This window comes from Chiloscyllium punctatum, chromosome 18 (assembly GCF_047496795.1).
Source record: "Chiloscyllium punctatum isolate Juve2018m chromosome 18, sChiPun1.3, whole genome shotgun sequence".
NCBI classification, from domain to species: Eukaryota; Metazoa; Chordata; class Chondrichthyes; order Orectolobiformes; family Hemiscylliidae; genus Chiloscyllium; species Chiloscyllium punctatum.
The window spans coordinates 50,172,674-50,194,053 of record NC_092756.1 but is presented as its reverse complement, the minus strand read 5'-3'; the positions used below and the strand labels follow the sequence as shown (position 1 = coordinate 50,194,053).

The 21,380-nt window shown below is 46.4% G+C and overlaps 12 non-coding genes across 12 annotated transcripts; all 12 read right to left on the bottom strand.

Annotated features, from left to right (window-relative positions):
• Positions 1–1,357: 1,357 nt before the first annotated feature.
• On the bottom strand, positions 1,358–1,430 carry trnav-uac (transfer RNA valine (anticodon UAC)). Its single transcript has one exon. It is a non-coding gene; the product is annotated as a tRNA-Val (tRNA).
• Positions 1,431–2,555: 1,125 nt separating this feature from the next.
• On the bottom strand, positions 2,556–2,637 carry trnal-aag (transfer RNA leucine (anticodon AAG)). The gene has a single exon. It is a non-coding gene; the product is annotated as a tRNA-Leu (tRNA).
• A 1,660-nt stretch (positions 2,638–4,297) lies between these two features.
• trnav-uac (transfer RNA valine (anticodon UAC)) lies at positions 4,298–4,370 on the bottom strand. Its single transcript has one exon. It is a non-coding gene; the product is annotated as a tRNA-Val (tRNA).
• Positions 4,371–5,495: 1,125 nt separating this feature from the next.
• trnal-aag (transfer RNA leucine (anticodon AAG)) lies at positions 5,496–5,577 on the bottom strand. The gene has a single exon. It is a non-coding gene; the product is annotated as a tRNA-Leu (tRNA).
• Positions 5,578–7,237: 1,660 nt separating this feature from the next.
• trnav-uac (transfer RNA valine (anticodon UAC)) lies at positions 7,238–7,310 on the bottom strand. The gene has a single exon. It is a non-coding gene; the product is annotated as a tRNA-Val (tRNA).
• A 2,867-nt stretch (positions 7,311–10,177) lies between these two features.
• Positions 10,178–10,250, bottom strand: trnav-uac (transfer RNA valine (anticodon UAC)). The gene has a single exon. It is a non-coding gene; the product is annotated as a tRNA-Val (tRNA).
• A 2,867-nt stretch (positions 10,251–13,117) lies between these two features.
• Positions 13,118–13,190, bottom strand: trnav-uac (transfer RNA valine (anticodon UAC)). The gene has a single exon. It is a non-coding gene; the product is annotated as a tRNA-Val (tRNA).
• A 1,125-nt stretch (positions 13,191–14,315) lies between these two features.
• On the bottom strand, positions 14,316–14,397 carry trnal-aag (transfer RNA leucine (anticodon AAG)). Its single transcript has one exon. It is a non-coding gene; the product is annotated as a tRNA-Leu (tRNA).
• Positions 14,398–16,057: 1,660 nt separating this feature from the next.
• Positions 16,058–16,130, bottom strand: trnav-uac (transfer RNA valine (anticodon UAC)). Its single transcript has one exon. It is a non-coding gene; the product is annotated as a tRNA-Val (tRNA).
• A 1,125-nt stretch (positions 16,131–17,255) lies between these two features.
• Positions 17,256–17,337, bottom strand: trnal-aag (transfer RNA leucine (anticodon AAG)). Its single transcript has one exon. It is a non-coding gene; the product is annotated as a tRNA-Leu (tRNA).
• Positions 17,338–18,997: 1,660 nt separating this feature from the next.
• trnav-uac (transfer RNA valine (anticodon UAC)) lies at positions 18,998–19,070 on the bottom strand. Its single transcript has one exon. It is a non-coding gene; the product is annotated as a tRNA-Val (tRNA).
• Positions 19,071–20,195: 1,125 nt separating this feature from the next.
• trnal-aag (transfer RNA leucine (anticodon AAG)) lies at positions 20,196–20,277 on the bottom strand. Its single transcript has one exon. It is a non-coding gene; the product is annotated as a tRNA-Leu (tRNA).
• Positions 20,278–21,380: the final 1,103 nt, after the last annotated feature.

The window sequence follows — 21,380 nt, the reverse complement described above, 5'->3', positions numbered from 1 at the left end:
ATTTCGATTCTTGCTTTGCTCAATGATTTCACCCATTGCTCGAAACAGGACAACTTTCACGTTTGCACGGAACATGAAACACACCGGACTACAGGGGAAATGCACAAAGCTGAGCAGGCCGTGTCCCAAATCATACCGTGCAGCATAGTTTCAGTCACTGTGTCTGTTTTGCAGAATAAGGTTCCCAAAGAATGTTCCACCCTAAAACCGGAGGTAGCATTACAATCCGAGAAGGACAGATTACATTGTGAGGAAGGTCTGACCTCGGGGCCGGTTCGAGAGGCCACTTTCCTTGCCTTTTACCTAACCGTGCAATTTGCTGCAGATTGCACCTGGACATGAGCCTCATGGATACCAACTGAGTTGGAAACCTGTGTGGGAATCGATGAGAATAAGCGACTCAATAAAGTTTAACAAGTTCCATGGTGCTTTTTAGAAATGCAGTTTCTCTTCCCCTCAATCCAAAAGGCAGTTTCCGAACATAGTAACAGAAGTCAAAAGGTAATTACCTCACCCCACCCCCACTCCGGAAGAGGTGCTAACTGCCCTTGATTGCTTTTTGTTCACGATGTGAAGAGCTCTCACGCCTGAGTCACCGTCACGTCTCTGGTTGCTGAGTGAATCACAACGAAGGACTTTCTCCAGAGCTGCAACTGCCTCACTTCCCCACTCGCCCTCCCCGTTTACATTTTCCTGCTCGTCAGTGATTTAATGAAAACCAAATGGATGCGATGTCATTCTGTAGCCTCTCTGTCGATTCCTCCGTTTCCGTTCCAACCTGGCTTAGATCTCGGGGCGCACCTTAATACTAGCGACGCTATGAAAGCACAGGTCCAGAGGTTCCTCTGAGAGTGGAATTTCTTTCATTGCTGTTGCTGATTGAATGAGCCACTAACGTGCGAACTGCTCCAAAACATGATTCAGGACCTCTGGTGCCAATTCTCACACGTTGAATAACGACAGACACCTTCCAAATGAGGTCTTTCAGAGACGACTTTGGGATACATTGGACAGACAGACTAGTTGAGGAATCCGTGGTGCACTGTGACACCAGCACATCAGCTTCTTCCCTGTCTTTGAACCGGGCCGCCTGCGCAAGGAATGCGAATGCGGTAATGCTTTTCGTGGAAGGATCAGAAGGGGGTAACTACACTCTCAAACAGAATGGCATATGATCAGAACCAGGTTGGAGAAAAACTTTACAATGCTTTTGCACAGTAATTAAACGGAGCGGCATTGCATTGCACTACGAGCGACGATTTATTCGAGCAAACTCGAAGGCAGGTTTGCACATTGGAAAGCAAGCAAGAAAGCTCCGTTCTTGTCGATGTCAAAGGCTGCAGTTGAAGAGCAAAGCAGTTTCTGCCCAGTTTCGAACTGGGGACCTTTCGCGTGTAAGGCGAACGTGATGACCACTACACTACAGAAACAAGCCTCGGTCGTCCCCGCTGCAGCTCAGTGGCATCCAGCACTGAAAGTTGAAGCCATTCGACCTTTCACCTTTCTGTTTCCGTTAGCTCGTTGTTTAATGGGACTTGTTTAATTTTGGCTATGTGGTGAGCATGGACGAGATACACCGAAGTATCTGTTTCCACGCGGTGTACCCCAATAACGTTGTGTCGCTTACACCTGCTTTAAAGAATTACGTTTTTGCGGAGCTTACCGTCGCAGTCTGTGGCAAAATCTTTTCGTCTGTTCGACTGCTCACGGGAAAGGTAGCATTGTGAAACACTGCAGAAACGAACGACTTCCTTACTTTTGCTCCGACTGACCATACTCCGTGAAAATTTCCCAGATTCTCAGTTGAGGATTTTTGCAGCTGGAAGTTACCTCAGAAACCCTGTTAATTCGTAATGTATTGAGCGAATCGCAAAACAGAAAGCATTTAACACGGAACACAAACAAAACGGGAAAACCAAATGCATTTTCAGACACAGCGAGCTTGAATGCTAAATGTGAGACAGTCAGGGGGCATGAGCCATAACGTAATCACACAACTAACAACAGGGCAATTCCAAACTACTCTTTCAAACATACTGGAGCCTGAGTGCACCATCACTTCCCAGACAATGCTGCAAAGAGACAAAAAAAGAACATAATAAGAATGGGCCATAAAAAGTGAATTTCACCAATCACAGTCTCGATTAGATTACCTTTCCCTTCCGATGACTCCAGGACTGAAATGAAGGAAGTGGGAGAAATTCAATAACATATGACATCGAAATACATTGGAACGATTTTCTCATTGGCCAGAAAACCAAATAACGACGAGTCGAGTCACCGTAGGACTCTGTTTCGCAACAACGATGAAATAGCAGTCTCCATTCGGTTCCAGTAAAAGCTCAACTTGCCTGGAACAGAAAGCAAGAGTAGAGCCGCTGGCGATTTTCCGCGCGGGAGGCGAACACGAGCATGACAGCACAGACACTTTGGAAAATTCGGCACTTACCAACACCACAATCAATTCCCCGGGAAGCAAACTCATTTTGCTTCTGTTTTAAACAGAAATGCCGCAGGGGATCGAAACAGCATTTAAACTAGCTGCTCCGCAGAAATGGCAGCGGTGGGATTCGAACCCACGCCTCTGTCGAGACTGGAGCCTTAATCCAGCGCCTTAGACCGCTCGGCCACACTACCAACACGCCCACGACTCTATTTTCTTGCACTTCCAATTGTGTTCCTGCATAACAACAGATGTAAACTCACGTGAAAAGGGTTCCATGATCCCTCTCCGACTCGCACAGCTGCTGGGATGTGCCCGTCTACAATATCAATTTCTCAGCAGTTAACGATAGCCCATCAATCCAGACAAAAATCACTGGTAAACTGAGTCTATCTTCTCAGACTTCGATTCAGCTACAGATGTATCTGTGAGTGCGTGAGAATATATGATCGATTATGATTGGGTCAAATTACCATGAGCTACTTGACATTACTGCAATTTCGATTCTTGCTTTGCTCAATGATTTCACCCATTGCTCGAAACAGGACAACTTTCACGTTTGCACGGAACATGAAACACACCGGACTACAGGGGAAATGCACAAAGCTGAGCAGGCCGTGTCCCAAATCATACCGTGCAGCATAGTTTCAGTCACTGTGTCTGTTTTGCAGAATAAGGTTCCCAAAGAATGTTCCACCCTAAAACCGGAGGTAGCATTACAATCCGAGAAGGACAGATTACATTGTGAGGAAGGTCTGACCTCGGGGCCGGTTCGAGAGGCCACTTTCCTTGCCTTTTACCTAACCGTGCAATTTGCTGCAGATTGCACCTGGACATGAGCCTCATGGATACCAACTGAGTTGGAAACCTGTGTGGGAATCGATGAGAATAAGCGACTCAATAAAGTTTAACAAGTTCCATGGTGCTTTTTAGAAATGCAGTTTCTCTTCCCCTCAATCCAAAAGGCAGTTTCCGAACATAGTAACAGAAGTCAAAAGGTAATTACCTCACCCCACCCCCACTCCGGAAGAGGTGCTAACTGCCCTTGATTGCTTTTTGTTCACGATGTGAAGAGCTCTCACGCCTGAGTCACCGTCACGTCTCTGGTTGCTGAGTGAATCACAACGAAGGACTTTCTCCAGAGCTGCAACTGCCTCACTTCCCCACTCGCCCTCCCCGTTTACATTTTCCTGCTCGTCAGTGATTTAATGAAAACCAAATGGATGCGATGTCATTCTGTAGCCTCTCTGTCGATTCCTCCGTTTCCGTTCCAACCTGGCTTAGATCTCGGGGCGCACCTTAATACTAGCGACGCTATGAAAGCACAGGTCCAGAGGTTCCTCTGAGAGTGGAATTTCTTTCATTGCTGTTGCTGATTGAATGAGCCACTAACGTGCGAACTGCTCCAAAACATGATTCAGGACCTCTGGTGCCAATTCTCACACGTTGAATAACGACAGACACCTTCCAAATGAGGTCTTTCAGAGACGACTTTGGGATACATTGGACAGACAGACTAGTTGAGGAATCCGTGGTGCACTGTGACACCAGCACATCAGCTTCTTCCCTGTCTTTGAACCGGGCCGCCTGCGCAAGGAATGCGAATGCGGTAATGCTTTTCGTGGAAGGATCAGAAGGGGGTAACTACACTCTCAAACAGAATGGCATATGATCAGAACCAGGTTGGAGAAAAACTTTACAATGCTTTTGCACAGTAATTAAACGGAGCGGCATTGCATTGCACTACGAGCGACGATTTATTCGAGCAAACTCGAAGGCAGGTTTGCACATTGGAAAGCAAGCAAGAAAGCTCCGTTCTTGTCGATGTCAAAGGCTGCAGTTGAAGAGCAAAGCAGTTTCTGCCCAGTTTCGAACTGGGGACCTTTCGCGTGTAAGGCGAACGTGATGACCACTACACTACAGAAACAAGCCTCGATCGTCCCCGCTGCAGCTCAGTGGCATCCAGCACTGAAAGTTGAAGCCATTCGACCTTTCACCTTTCTGTTTCCGTTAGCTCGTTGTTTAATGGGACTTGTTTAATTTTGGCTATGTGGTGAGCATGGACGAGATACACCGAAGTATCTGTTTCCACGCGGTGTACCCCAATAACGTTGTGTCGCTTACACCTGCTTTAAAGAATTACGTTTTTGCGGAGCTTACCGTCGCAGTCTGTGGCAAAATCTTTTCGTCTGTTCGACTGCTCACGGGAAAGGTAGCATTGTGAAACACTGCAGAAACGAACGACTTCCTTACTTTTGCTCCGACTGACCATACTCCGTGAAAATTTCCCAGATTCTCAGTTGAGGATTTTTGCAGCTGGAAGTTACTTCAGAAACCCTGTTAATTCGTAATGTATTGAGCGAATCGCAAAACAGAAAGCATTTAACACGGAACACAAACAAAACGGGAAAACCAAATGCATTTTCAGACACAGCGAGCTTGAATGCTAAATGTGAGACAGTCAGGGGGCATGAGCCATAACGTAATCACACAACTAACAACAGGGCAATTCCAAACTACTCTTTCAAACATACTGGAGCCTGAGTGCACCATCACTTCCCAGACAATGCTGCAAAGAGACAAAAAAAGAACATAATAAGAATGGGCCATAAAAAGTGAATTTCACCAATCACAGTCTCGATTAGATTACCTTTCCCTTCCGATGACTCCAGGACTGAAATGAAGGAAGTGGGAGAAATTCAATAACATATGACATCGAAATACATTGGAACGATTTTCTCATTGGCCAGAAAACCAAATAACGACGAGTCGAGTCACCGTAGGACTCTGTTTCGCAACAACGATGAAATAGCAGTCTCCATTCGGTTCCAGTAAAAGCTCAACTTGCCTGGAACAGAAAGCAAGAGTACAGCCGCTGGCGATTTTCCGCGCGGGAGGCGAACACGAGCATGACAGCACAGACACTTTGGAAAATTCGGCACTTACCAACACCACAATCAATTCCCCGGGAAGCAAACTCATTTTGCTTCTGTTTTAAACAGAAATGCCGCAGGGGATCGAAACAGCATTTAAACTAGCTGCTCCGCAGAAATGGCAGCGGTGGGATTCGAACCCACGCCTCTGTCGAGACTGGAGCCTTAATCCAGCGCCTTAGACCGCTCGGCCACACTACCAACACGCCCACGACTCCATTTTCTTGCACTTCCAATTGTGTTCCTGCATAACAACAGATGTAAACTCACGTGAAAAGGGTTCCATGATCCCTCTCCGACTCGCACAGCTGCTGGGATGTGCCCGTCTACAATATCAATTTCTCAGCAGTTAACGATAGCCCATCAATCCAGACAAAAATCACTGGTAAACTGAGTCTATCTTCTCAGACTTCGATTCAGCTACAGATGTATCTGTGAGTGCGTGAGAATATATGATCGATTATGATTGGGTCAAATTACCATGAGCTACTTGACATTACTGCAATTTCGATTCTTGCTTTGCTCAATGATTTCACCCATTGCTCGAAACAGGACAACTTTCACGTTTACACGGAACATGAAACACACCGGACTACAGGGGAAATGCACAAAGCTGAGCAGGCCGTGTCCCAAATCATACCGTGCAGCATAGTTTCAGTCACTGTGTCTGTTTTGCAGAATAAGGTTCCCAAAGAATGTTCCACCCTAAAACCGGAGGTAGCATTACAATCCGAGAAGGACAGATTACATTGTGAGGAAGGTCTGACCTCGGGGCCGGTTCGAGATGCCACTTTCCTTGCCTTTTACCTAACCGTGCAATTTGCTGCAGATTGCACCTGGACATGAGCCTCATGGATACCAACTGAGTTGGAAACCTGTGTGGGAATCGATGAGAATAAGCGACTCAATAAAGTTTAACAAGTTCCATGGTGCTTTTTAGAAATGCAGTTTCTCTTCACCTCAATCCAAAAGGCAGTTTCCGAACATAGTAACAGAAGTCAAAAGGTAATTACCTCACCCCACCCCCACTCCGGAAGAGGTGCTAACTGCCCTTGATTGCTTTTTGTTCACGATGTGAAGAGCTCTCACGCCTGAGTCACCGTCACGTCTCTGGTTGCTGAGTGAATCACAACGAAGGACTTTCTCCAGAGCTGCAACTGCCTCACTTCCCCACTCGCCCTCCCCGTTTACATTTTCCTGCTCGTCAGTGATTTAATGAAAACCAAATGGATGCGATGTCATTCTGTAGCCTCTCTGTCGATTCCTCCGTTTCCGTTCCAACCTGGCTTAGATCTCGGGGCGCACCTTAATACTAGCGACGCTATGAAAGCACAGGTCCAGAGGTTCCTCTGAGAGTGGAATTTCTTTCATTGCTGTTGCTGATTGAATGAGCCACTAACGTGCGAACTGCTCCAAAACATGATTCAGGACCTCTGGTGCCAATTCTCACACGTTGAATAACGACAGACACCTTCCAAATGAGGTCTTTCAGAGACGACTTTGGGATACATTGGACAGACAGACTAGTTGAGGAATCCGTGGTGCACTGTGACACCAGCACATCAGCTTCTTCCCTGTCTTTGAACCGGGCCGCCTGCGCAAGGAATGCGAATGCGGTAATGCTTTTCGTGGAAGGATCAGAAGGGGGTAACTACACTCTCAAACAGAATGGCATATGATCAGAACCAGGTTGGAGAAAAACTTTACAATGCTTTTGCACAGTAATTAAACGGAGCGGCATTGCATTGCACTACGAGCGACGATTTATTCGAGCAAACTCGAAGGCAGGTTTGCACATTGGAAAGCAAGCAAGAAAGCTCCGTTCTTGTCGATGTCAAAGGCTGCAGTTGAAGAGCAAAGCAGTTTCTGCCCAGTTTCGAACTGGGGACCTTTCGCGTGTAAGGCGAACGTGATGACCACTACACTACAGAAACAAGCCTCGGTCGTCCCCGCTGCAGCTCAGTGGCATCCAGCACTGAAAGTTGAAGCCATTCGACCTTTCACCTTTCTGTTTCCGTTAGCTCGTTGTTTAATGGGACTTGTTTAATTTTGGCTATGTGGTGAGCATGGACGAGATACACCGAAGTATCTGTTTCCACGCGGTGTACCCCAATAACGTTGTGTCGCTTACACCTGCTTTAAAGAATTACGTTTTTGCGGAGCTTACCGTCGCAGTCTGTGGCAAAATCTTTTCGTCTGTTCGACTGCTCACGGGAAAGGTAGCATTGTGAAACACTGCAGAAACGAACGACTTCCTTACTTTTGCTCCGACTGACCATACTCCGTGAAAATTTCCCAGATTCTCAGTTGAGGATTTTTGCAGCTGGAAGTTACCTCAGAAACCCTGTTAATTCGTAATGTATTGAGCGAATCGCAAAACAGAAAGCATTTAACACGGAACACAAACAAAACGGGAAAACCAAATGCATTTTCAGACACAGCGAGCTTGAATGCTAAATGTGAGACAGTCAGGGGGCATGAGCCATAACGTAATCACACAACTAACAACAGGGCAATTCCAAACTACTCTTTCAAACATACTGGAGCCTGAGTGCACCATCACTTCCCAGACAATGCTGCAAAGAGACAAAAAAAGAACATAATAAGAATGGGCCATAAAAAGTGAATTTCACCAATCACAGTCTCGATTAGATTACCTTTCCCTTCCGATGACTCCAGGACTGAAATGAAGGAAGTGGGAGAAATTCAATAACATATGACATCGAAATACATTGGAACGATTTTCTCATTGGCCAGAAAACCAAATAACGACGAGTCGAGTCACCGTAGGACTCTGTTTCGCAACAACGATGAAATAGCAGTCTCCATTCGGTTCCAGTAAAAGCTCAACTTGCCTGGAACAGAAAGCAAGAGTAGAGCCGCTGGCGATTTTCCGCGCGGGAGGCGAACACGAGCATGACAGCACAGACACTTTGGAAAATTCGGCACTTACCAACACCACAATCAATTCCCCGGGAAGCAAACTCATTTTGCTTCTGTTTTAAACAGAAATGCCGCAGGGGATCGAAACAGCATTTAAACTAGCTGCTCCGCAGAAATGGCAGCGGTGGGATTCGAACCCACGCCTCTGTCGAGACTGGAGCCTTAATCCAGCGCCTTAGACTGCTCGGCCACACTACCAACACGCCCACGACTCTATTTTCTTGCACTTCCAATTGTGTTCCTGCATAACAACAGATGTAAACTCACGTGAAAAGGGTTCCATGATCCCTCTCCGACTCGCACAGCTGCTGGGATGTGCCCGTCTACAATATCAATTTCTCAGCAGTTAACGATAGCCCATCAATCCAGACAAAAATCACTGGTAAACTGAGTCTATCTTCTCAGACTTCGATTCAGCTACAGATGTATCTGTGAGTGCGTGAGAATATATGATCGATTATGATTGGGTCAAATTACCATGAGCTACTTGACATTACTGCAATTTCGATTCTTGCTTTGCTCAATGATTTCACCCATTGCTCGAAACAGGACAACTTTCACGTTTACACGGAACATGAAACACACCGGACTACAGGGGAAATGCACAAAGCTGAGCAGGCCGTGTCCCAAATCATACCGTGCAGCATAGTTTCAGTCACTGTGTCTGTTTTGCAGAATAAGGTTCCCAAAGAATGTTCCACCCTAAAACCGGAGGTAGCATTACAATCCGAGAAGGACAGATTACATTGTGAGGAAGGTCTGACCTCGGGGCCGGTTCGAGAGGCCACTTTCCTTGCCTTTTACCTAACCGTGCAATTTGCTGCAGATTGCACCTGGACATGAGCCTCATGGATACCAACTGAGTTGGAAACCTGTGTGGGAATCGATGAGAATAAGCGACTCAATAAAGTTTAACAAGTTCCATGGTGCTTTTTAGAAATGCAGTTTCTCTTCACCTCAATCCAAAAGGCAGTTTCCGAACATAGTAACAGAAGTCAAAAGGTAATTACCTCACCCCACCCCCACTCCGGAAGAGGTGCTAACTGCCCTTGATTGCTTTTTGTTCACGATGTGAAGAGCTCTCACGCCTGAGTCACCGTCACGTCTCTGGTTGCTGAGTGAATCACAACGAAGGACTTTCTCCAGAGCTGCAACTGCCTCACTTCCCCACTCGCCCTCCCCGTTTACATTTTCCTGCTCGTCAGTGATTTAATGAAAACCAAATGGATGCGATGTCATTCTGTAGCCTCTCTGTCGATTCCTCCGTTTCCGTTCCAACCTGGCTTAGATCTCGGGGCGCACCTTAATACTAGCGACGCTATGAAAGCACAGGTCCAGAGGTTCCTCTGAGAGTGGAATTTCTTTCATTGCTGTTGCTGATTGAATGAGCCACTAACGTGCGAACTGCTCCAAAACATGATTCAGGACCTCTGGTGCCAATTCTCACACGTTGAATAACGACAGACACCTTCCAAATGAGGTCTTTCAGAGACGACTTTGGGATACATTGGACAGACAGACTAGTTGAGGAATCCGTGGTGCACTGTGACACCAGCACATCAGCTTCTTCCCTGTCTTTGAACCGGGCCGCCTGCGCAAGGAATGCGAATGCGGTAATGCTTTTCGTGGAAGGATCAGAAGGGGGTAACTACACTCTCAAACAGAATGGCATATGATCAGAACCAGGTTGGAGAAAAACTTTACAATGCTTTTGCACAGTAATTAAACGGAGCGGCATTGCATTGCACTACGAGCGACGATTTATTCGAGCAAACTCGAAGGCAGGTTTGCACATTGGAAAGCAAGCAAGAAAGCTCCGTTCTTGTCGATGTCAAAGGCTGCAGTTGAAGAGCAAAGCAGTTTCTGCCCAGTTTCGAACTGGGGACCTTTCGCGTGTAAGGCGAACGTGATGACCACTACACTACAGAAACAAGCCTCGGTCGTCCCCGCTGCAGCTCAGTGGCATCCAGCACTGAAAGTTGAAGCCATTCGACCTTTCACCTTTCTGTTTCCGTTAGCTCGTTGTTTAATGGGACTTGTTTAATTTTGGCTATGTGGTGAGCATGGACGAGATACACCGAAGTATCTGTTTCCACGCGGTGTACCCCAATAACGTTGTGTCGCTTACACCTGCTTTAAAGAATTACGTTTTTGCGGAGCTTACCGTCGCAGTCTGTGGCAAAATCTTTTCGTCTGTTCGACTGCTCACGGGAAAGGTAGCATTGTGAAACACTGCAGAAACGAACGACTTCCTTACTTTTGCTCCGACTGACCATACTCCGTGAAAATTTCCCAGATTCTCAGTTGAGGATTTTTGCAGCTGGAAGTTACCTCAGAAACCCTGTTAATTCGTAATGTATTGAGCGAATCGCAAAACAGAAAGCATTTAACACGGAACACAAACAAAACGGGAAAACCAAATGCATTTTCAGACACAGCGAGCTTGAATGCTAAATGTGAGACAGTCAGGGGGCATGAGCCATAACGTAATCACACAACTAACAACAGGGCAATTCCAAACTACTCTTTCAAACATACTGGAGCCTGAGTGCACCATCACTTCCCAGACAATGCTGCAAAGAGACAAAAAAAGAACATAATAAGAATGGGCCATAAAAAGTGAATTTCACCAATCACAGTCTCGATTAGATTACCTTTCCCTTCCGATGACTCCAGGACTGAAATGAAGGAAGTGGGAGAAATTCAATAACATATGACATCGAAATACATTGGAACGATTTTCTCATTGGCCAGAAAACCAAATAACGACGAGTCGAGTCACCGTAGGACTCTGTTTCGCAACAACGATGAAATAGCAGTCTCCATTCGGTTCCAGTAAAAGCTCAACTTGCCTGGAACAGAAAGCAAGAGTAGAGCCGCTGGCGATTTTCCGCGCGGGAGGCGAACACGAGCATGACAGCACAGACACTTTGGAAAATTCGGCACTTACCAACACCACAATCAATTCCCCGGGAAGCAAACTCATTTTGCTTCTGTTTTAAACAGAAATGCCGCAGGGGATCGAAACAGCATTTAAACTAGCTGCTCCGCAGAAATGGCAGCGGTGGGATTCGAACCCACGCCTCTGTCGAGACTGGAGCCTTAATCCAGCGCCTTAGACTGCTCGGCCACACTACCAACACGCCCACGACTCTATTTTCTTGCACTTCCAATTGTGTTCCTGCATAACAACAGATGTAAACTCACGTGAAAAGGGTTCCATGATCCCTCTCCGACTCGCACAGCTGCTGGGATGTGCCCGTCTACAATATCAATTTCTCAGCAGTTAACGATAGCCCATCAATCCAGACAAAAATCACTGGTAAACTGAGTCTATCTTCTCAGACTTCGATTCAGCTACAGATGTATCTGTGAGTGCGTGAGAATATATGATCGATTATGATTGGGTCAAATTACCATGAGCTACTTGACATTACTGCAATTTCGATTCTTGCTTTGCTCAATGATTTCACCCATTGCTCGAAACAGGACAACTTTCACGTTTACACGGAACATGAAACACACCGGACTACAGGGGAAATGCACAAAGCTGAGCAGGCCGTGTCCCAAATCATACCGTGCAGCATAGTTTCAGTCACTGTGTCTGTTTTGCAGAATAAGGTTCCCAAAGAATGTTCCACCCTAAAACCGGAGGTAGCATTACAATCCGAGAAGGACAGATTACATTGTGAGGAAGGTCTGACCTCGGGGCCGGTTCGAGAGGCCACTTTCCTTGCCTTTTACCTAACCGTGCAATTTGCTGCAGATTGCACCTGGACATGAGCCTCATGGATACCAACTGAGTTGGAAACCTGTGTGGGAATCGATGAGAATAAGCGACTCAATAAAGTTTAACAAGTTCCATGGTGCTTTTTAGAAATGCAGTTTCTCTTCCCCTCAATCCAAAAGGCAGTTTCCGAACATAGTAACAGAAGTCAAAAGGTAATTACCTCACCCCACCCCCACTCCGGAAGAGGTGCTAACTGCCCTTGATTGCTTTTTGTTCACGATGTGAAGAGCTCTCACGCCTGAGTCACCGTCACGTCTCTGGTTGCTGAGTGAATCACAACGAAGGACTTTCTCCAGAGCTGCAACTGCCTCACTTCCCCACTCGCCCTCCCCGTTTACATTTTCCTGCTCGTCAGTGATTTAATGAAAACCAAATGGATGCGATGTCATTCTGTAGCCTCTCTGTCGATTCCTCCGTTTCCGTTCCAACCTGGCTTAGATCTCGGGGCGCACCTTAATACTAGCGACGCTATGAAAGCACAGGTCCAGAGGTTCCTCTGAGAGTGGAATTTCTTTCATTGCTGTTGCTGATTGAATGAGCCACTAACGTGCGAACTGCTCCAAAACATGATTCAGGACCTCTGGTGCCAATTCTCACACGTTGAATAACGACAGACACCTTCCAAATGAGGTCTTTCAGAGACGACTTTGGGATACATTGGACAGACAGACTAGTTGAGGAATCCGTGGTGCACTGTGACACCAGCACATCAGCTTCTTCCCTGTCTTTGAACCGGGCCGCCTGCGCAAGGAATGCGAATGCGGTAATGCTTTTCGTGGAAGGATCAGAAGGGGGTAACTACACTCTCAAACAGAATGGCATATGATCAGAACCAGGTTGGAGAAAAACTTTACAATGCTTTTGCACAGTAATTAAACGGAGTGGCATTGCATTGCACTACGAGCGACGATTTATTCGAGCAAACTCGAAGGCAGGTTTGCACATTGGAAAGCAAGCAAGAAAGCTCCGTTCTTGTCGATGTCAAAGGCTGCAGTTGAAGAGCAAAGCAGTTTCTGCCCAGTTTCGAACTGGGGACCTTTCGCGTGTAAGGCGAACGTGATGACCACTACACTACAGAAACAAGCCTCGGTCGTCCCCGCTGCAGCTCAGTGGCATCCAGCACTGAAAGTTGAAGCCATTCGACCTTTCACCTTTCTGTTTCCGTTAGCTCGTTGTTTAATGGGACTTGTTTAATTTTGGCTATGTGGTGAGCATGGACGAGATACACCGAAGTATCTGTTTCCACGCGGTGTACCCCAATAACGTTGTGTCGCTTACACCTGCTTTAAAGAATTACGTTTTTGCGGAGCTTACCGTCGCAGTCTGTGGCAAAATCTTTTCGTCTGTTCGACTGCTCACGGGAAAGGTAGCATTGTGAAACACTGCAGAAACGAACGACTTCCTTACTTTTGCTCCGACTGACCATACTCCGTGAAAATTTCCCAGATTCTCAGTTGAGGATTTTTGCAGCTGGAAGTTACCTCAGAAACCCTGTTAATTCGTAATGTATTGAGCGAATCGCAAAACAGAAAGCATTTAACACGGAACACAAACAAAACGGGAAAACCAAATGCATTTTCAGACACAGCGAGCTTGAATGCTAAATGTGAGACAGTCAGGGGGCATGAGCCATAACGTAATCACACAACTAACAACAGGGCAATTCCAAACTACTCTTTCAAACATACTGGAGCCTGAGTGCACCATCACTTCCCAGACAATGCTGCAAAGAGACAAAAAAAGAACATAATAAGAATGGGCCATAAAAAGTGAATTTCACCAATCACAGTCTCGATTAGATTACCTTTCCCTTCCGATGACTCCAGGACTGAAATGAAGGAAGTGGGAGAAATTCAATAACATATGACATCGAAATACATTGGAACGATTTTCTCATTGGCCAGAAAACCAAATAACGACGAGTCGAGTCACCGTAGGACTCTGTTTCGCAACAACGATGAAATAGCAGTCTCCATTCGGTTCCAGTAAAAGCTCAACTTGCCTGGAACAGAAAGCAAGAGTAGAGCCGCTGGCGATTTTCCGCGCGGGAGGCGAACACGAGCATGACAGCACAGACACTTTGGAAAATTCGGCACTTACCAACACCACAATCAATTCCCCGGGAAGCAAACTCATTTTGCTTCTGTTTTAAACAGAAATGCCGCAGGGGATCGAAACAGCATTTAAACTAGCTGCTCCGCAGAAATGGCAGCGGTGGGATTCGAACCCACGCCTCTGTCGAGACTGGAGCCTTAATCCAGCGCCTTAGACCGCTCGGCCACACTACCAACACGCCCACGACTCCATTTTCTTGCACTTCCAATTGTGTTCCTGCATAACAACAGATGTAAACTCACGTGAAAAGGGTTCCATGATCCCTCTCCGACTCGCACAGCTGCTGGGATGTGCCCGTCTACAATATCAATTTCTCAGCAGTTAACGATAGCCCATCAATCCAGACAAAAATCACTGGTAAACTGAGTCTATCTTCTCAGACTTCGATTCAGCTACAGATGTATCTGTGAGTGCGTGAGAATATATGATCGATTATGATTGGGTCAAATTACCATGAGCTACTTGACATTACTGCAATTTCGATTCTTGCTTTGCTCAATGATTTCACCCATTGCTCGAAACAGGACAACTTTCACGTTTACACGGAACATGAAACACACCGGACTACAGGGGAAATGCACAAAGCTGAGCAGGCCGTGTCCCAAATCATACCGTGCAGCATAGTTTCAGTCACTGTGTCTGTTTTGCAGAATAAGGTTCCCAAAGAATGTTCCACCCTAAAACCGGAGGTAGCATTACAATCCGAGAAGGACAGATTACATTGTGAGGAAGGTCTGACCTCGGGGCCGGTTCGAGAGGCCACTTTCCTTGCCTTTTACCTAACCGTGCAATTTGCTGCAGATTGCACCTGGACATGAGCCTCATGGATACCAACTGAGTTGGAAACCTGTGTGGGAATCGATGAGAATAAGCGACTCAATAAAGTTTAACAAGTTCCATGGTGCTTTTTAGAAATGCAGTTTCTCTTCCCCTCAATCCAAAAGGCAGTTTCCGAACATAGTAACAGAAGTCAAAAGGTAATTACCTCACCCCACCCCCACTCCGGAAGAGGTGCTAACTGCCCTTGATTGCTTTTTGTTCACGATGTGAAGAGCTCTCACGCCTGAGTCACCGTCACGTCTCTGGTTGCTGAGTGAATCACAACGAAGGACTTTCTCCAGAGCTGCAACTGCCTCACTTCCCCACTCGCCCTCCCCGTTTACATTTTCCTGCTCGTCAGTGATTTAATGAAAACCAAATGGATGCGATGTCATTCTGTAGCCTCTCTGTCGATTCCTCCGTTTCCGTTCCAACCTGGCTTAGATCTCGGGGCGCACCTTAATACTAGCGACGCTATGAAAGCACAGGTCCAGAGGTTCCTCTGAGAGTGGAATTTCTTTCATTGCTGTTGCTGATTGAATGAGCCACTAACGTGCGAACTGCTCCAAAACATGATTCAGGACCTCTGGTGCCAATTCTCACACGTTGAATAACGACAGACACCTTCCAAATGAGGTCTTTCAGAGACGACTTTGGGATACATTGGACAGACAGACTAGTTGAGGAATCCGTGGTGCACTGTGACACCAGCACATCAGCTTCTTCCCTGTCTTTGAACCGGGCCGCCTGCGCAAGGAATGCGAATGCGGTAATGCTTTTCGTGGAAGGATCAGAAGGGGGTAACTACACTCTCAAACAGAATGGCATATGATCAGAACCAGGTTGGAGAAAAACTTTACAATGCTTTTGCACAGTAATTAAACGGAGCGGCATTGCATTGCACTACGAGCGACGATTTATTCGAGCAAACTCGAAGGCAGGTTTGCACATTGGAAAGCAAGCAAGAAAGCTCCGTTCTTGTCGATGTCAAAGGCTGCAGTTGAAGAGCAAAGCAGTTTCTGCCCAGTTTCGAACTGGGGACCTTTCGCGTGTAAGGCGAACGTGATGACCACTACACTACAGAAACAAGCCTCGGTCGTCCCCGCTGCAGCTCAGTGGCATCCAGCACTGAAAGTTGAAGCCATTCGACCTTTCACCTTTCTGTTTCCGTTAGCTCGTTGTTTAATGGGACTTGTTTAATTTTGGCTATGTGGTGAGCATGGACGAGATACACCGAAGTATCTGTTTCCACGCGGTGTACCCCAATAACGTTGTGTCGCTTACACCTGCTTTAAAGAATTACGTTTTTGCGGAGCTTACCGTCGCAGTCTGTGGCAAAATCTTTTCGTCTGTTCGACTGCTCACGGGAAAGGTAGCATTGTGAAACACTGCAGAAACGAACGACTTCCTTACTTTTGCTCCGACTGACCATACTCCGTGAAAATTTCCCAGATTCTCAGTTGAGGATTTTTGCAGCTGGAAGTTACCTCAGAAACCCTGTTAATTCGTAATGTATTGAGCGAATCGCAAAACAGAAAGCATTTAACACGGAACACAAACAAAACGGGAAAACCAAATGCATTTTCAGACACAGCGAGCTTGAATGCTAAATGTGAGACAGTCAGGGGGCATGAGCCATAACGTAATCACACAACTAACAACAGGGCAATTCCAAACTACTCTTTCAAACATACTGGAGCCTGAGTGCACCATCACTTCCCAGACAATGCTGCAAAGAGACAAAAAAAGAACATAATAAGAATGGGCCATAAAAAGTGAATTTCACCAATCACAGTCTCGATTAGATTACCTTTCCCTTCCGATGACTCCAGGACTGAAATGAAGGAAGTGGGAGAAATTCAATAACATATGACATCGAAATACATTAGAACGATTTTCTCATTGGCCAGAAAACCAAATAACGACGAGTCGAGTCACCGTAGGACTCTGTTTCGCAACAACGATGAAATAGCAGTCTCCATTCGGTTCCAGTAAAAGCTCAACTTGCCTGGAACAGAAAGCAAGAGTAGAGCCGCTGGCGATTTTCCGCGCGGGAGGCGAACACGAGCATGACAGCACAGACACTTTGGAAAATTCGGCACTTACCAACACCACAATCAATTCCCCGGGAAGCAAACTCATTTTGCTTCTGTTTTAAACAGAAATGCCGCAGGGGATCGAAACAGCATTTAAACTAGCTGCTCCGCAGAAATGGCAGCGGTGGGATTCGAACCCACGCCTCTGTCGAGACTGGAGCCTTAATCCAGCGCCTTAGACCGCTCGGCCACACTACCAACACGCCCACGACTCTATTTTCTTGCACTTCCAATTGTGTTCCTGCATAACAACAGATGTAAACTCACGTGAAAAGGGTTCCATGATCCCTCTCCGACTCGCACAGCTGCTGGGATGTGCCCGTCTACAATATCAATTTCTCAGCAGTTAACGATAGCCCATCAATCCAGACAAAAATCACTGGTAAACTGAGTCTATCTTCTCAGACTTCGATTCAGCTACAGATGTATCTGTGAGTGCGTGAGAATATATGATCGATTATGATTGGGTCAAATTACCATGAGCTACTTGACATTACTGCAATTTCGATTCTTGCTTTGCTCAATGATTTCACCCATTGCTCGAAACAGGACAACTTTCACGTTTACACGGAACATGAAACACACCGGACTACAGGGGAAATGCACAAAGCTGAGCAGGCCGTGTCCCAAATCATACCGTGCAGCATAGTTTCAGTCACTGTGTCTGTTTTGCAGAATAAGGTTCCCAAAGAATGTTCCACCCTAAAACCGGAGGTAGCATTACAATCCGAGAAGGACAGATTACATTGTGAGGAAGGTCTGACCTCGGGGCCGGTTCGAGAGGCCACTTTCCTTGCCTTTTACCTAACCGTGCAATTTGCTGCAGATTGCACCTGGACATGAGCCTCATGGATACCAACTGAGTTGGAAACCTGTGTGGGAATCGATGAGAATAAGCGACTCAATAAAGTTTAACAAGTTCCATGGTGCTTTTTAGAAATGCAGTTTCTCTTCCCCTCAATCCAAAAGGCAGTTTCCGAACATAGTAACAGAAGTCAAAAGGTAATTACCTCACCCCACCCCCACTCCGGAAGAGGTGCTAACTGCCCTTGATTGCTTTTTGTTCACGATGTGAAGAGCTCTCACGCCTGAGTCACCGTCACGTCTCTGGTTGCTGAGTGAATCACAACGAAGGACTTTCTCCAGAGCTGCAACTGCCTCACTTCCCCACTCGCCCTCCCCGTTTACATTTTCCTGCTCGTCAGTGATTTAATGAAAACCAAATGGATGCGATGTCATTCTGTAGCCTCTCTGTCGATTCCTCCGTTTCCGTTCCAACCTGGCTTAGATCTCGGGGCGCACCTTAATACTAGCGACGCTATGAAAGCACAGGTCCAGAGGTTCCTCTGAGAGTGGAATTTCTTTCATTGCTGTTGCTGATTGAATGAGCCACTAACGTGCGAACTGCTCCAAAACATGATTCAGGACCTCTGGTGCCAATTCTCACACGTTGAATAACGACAGACACCTTCCAAATGAGGTCTTTCAGAGACGACTTTGGGATACATTGGACAGACAGACTAGTTGAGGAATCCGTGGTGCACTGTGACACCAGCACATCAGCTTCTTCCCTGTCTTTGAACCGGGCCGCCTGCGCAAGGAATGCGAATGCGGTAATGCTTTTCGTGGAAGGATCAGAAGGGGGTAACTACACTCTCAAACAGAATGGCATATGATCAGAACCAGGTTGGAGAAAAACTTTACAATGCTTTTGCACAGTAATTAAACGGAGCGGCATTGCATTGCACTACGAGCGACGATTTATTCGAGCAAACTCGAAGGCAGGTTTGCACATTGGAAAGCAAGCAAGAAAGCTCCGTTCTTGTCGATGTCAAAGGCTGCAGTTGAAGAGCAAAGCAGTTCCTGCCCAGTTTCGAACTGGGGACCTTTCGCGTGTAAGGCGAACGTGATGACCACTACACTACAGAAACAAGCCTCGGTCGTCCCCGCTGCAGCTCAGTGGCATCCAGCACTGAAAGTTGAAGCCATTCGACCTTTCACCTTTCTGTTTCCGTTAGCTCGTTGTTTAATGGGACTTGTTTAATTTTGGCTATGTGGTGAGCATGGACGAGATACACCGAAGTATCTGTTTCCACGCGGTGTACCCCAATAACGTTGTGTCGCTTACACCTGCTTTAAAGAATTACGTTTTTGCGGAGCTTACCGTCGCAGTCTGTGGCAAAATCTTTTCGTCTGTTCGACTGCTCACGGGAAAGGTAGCATTGTGAAACACTGCAGAAACGAACGACTTCCTTACTTTTGCTCCGACTGACCATACTCCGTGAAAATTTCCCAGATTCTCAGTTGAGGATTTTTGCAGCTGGAAGTTACTTCAGAAACCCTGTTAATTCGTAATGTATTGAGCGAATCGCAAAACAGAAAGCATTTAACACGGAACACAAACAAAACGGGAAAACCAAATGCATTTTCAGACACAGCGAGCTTGAATGCTAAATGTGAGACAGTCAGGGGGCATGAGCCATAACGTAATCACACAACTAACAACAGGGCAATTCCAAACTACTCTTTCAAACATACTGGAGCCTGAGTGCACCATCACTTCCCAGACAATGCTGCAAAGAGACAAAAAAAGAACATAATAAGAATGGGCCATAAAAAGTGAATTTCACCAATCACAGTCTCGATTAGATTACCTTTCCCTTCCGATGACTCCAGGACTGAAATGAAGGAAGTGGGAGAAATTCAATAACATATGACATCGAAATACATTGGAACGATTTTCTCATTGGCCAGAAAACCAAATAACGACGAGTCGAGTCACCGTAGGACTCTGTTTCGCAACAACGATGAAATAGCAGTCTCCATTCGGTTCCAGTAAAAGCTCAACTTGCCTGGAACAGAAAGCAAGAGTAGAGCCGCTGGCGATTTTCCGCGCGGGAGGCGAACACGAGCATGACAGCACAGACACTTTGGAAAATTCGGCACTTACCAACACCACAATCAATTCCCCGGGAAGCAAACTCATTTTGCTTCTGTTTTAAACAGAAATGCCGCAGGGGATCGAAACAGCATTTAAACTAGCTGCTCCGCAGAAATGGCAGCGGTGGGATTCGAACCCACGCCTCTGTCGAGACTGGAGCCTTAATCCAGCGCCTTAGACCGCTCGGCCACACTACCAACACGCCCACGACTCCATTTTCTTGCACTTCCAATTGTGTTCCTGCATAACAACAGATGTAAACTCACGTGAAAAGGGTTCCATGATCCCTCTCCGACTCGCACAGCTGCTGGGATGTGCCCGTCTACAATATCAATTTCTCAGCAGTTAACGATAGCCCATCAATCCAGACAAAAATCACTGGTAAACTGAGTCTATCTTCTCAGACTTCGATTCAGCTACAGATGTATCTGTGAGTGCGTGAGAATATATGATCGATTATGATTGGGTCAAATTACCATGAGCTACTTGACATTACTGCAATTTCGATTCTTGCTTTGCTCAATGATTTCACCCATTGCTCGAAACAGGACAACTTTCACGTTTACACGGAACATGAAACACACCGGACTACAGGGGAAATGCACAAAGCTGAGCAGGCCGTGTCCCAAATCATACCGTGCAGCATAGTTTCAGTCACTGTGTCTGTTTTGCAGAATAAGGTTCCCAAAGAATGTTCCACCCTAAAACCGGAGGTAGCATTACAATCCGAGAAGGACAGATTACATTGTGAGGAAGGTCTGACCTCGGGGCCGGTTCGAGATGCCACTTTCCTTGCCTTTTACCTAACCGTGCAATTTGCTGCAGATTGCACCTGGACATGAGCCTCATGGATACCAACTGAGTTGGAAACCTGTGTGGGAATCGATGAGAATAAGCGACTCAATAAAGTTTAACAAGTTCCATGGTGCTTTTTAGAAATGCAGTTTCTCTTCACCTCAATCCAAAAGGCAGTTTCCGAACATAGTAACAGAAGTCAAAAGGTAATTACCTCACCCCACCCCCACTCCGGAAGAGGTGCTAACTGCCCTTGATTGCTTTTTGTTCACGATGTGAAGAGCTCTCACGCCTGAGTCACCGTCACGTCTCTGGTTGCTGAGTGAATCACAACGAAGGACTTTCTCCAGAGCTGCAACTGCCTCACTTCCCCACTCGCCCTCCCCGTTTACATTTTCCTGCTCGTCAGTGATTTAATGAAAACCAAATGGATGCGATGTCATTCTGTAGCCTCTCTGTCGATTCCTCCGTTTCCGTTCCAACCTGGTTTAGATCTCGGGGCGCA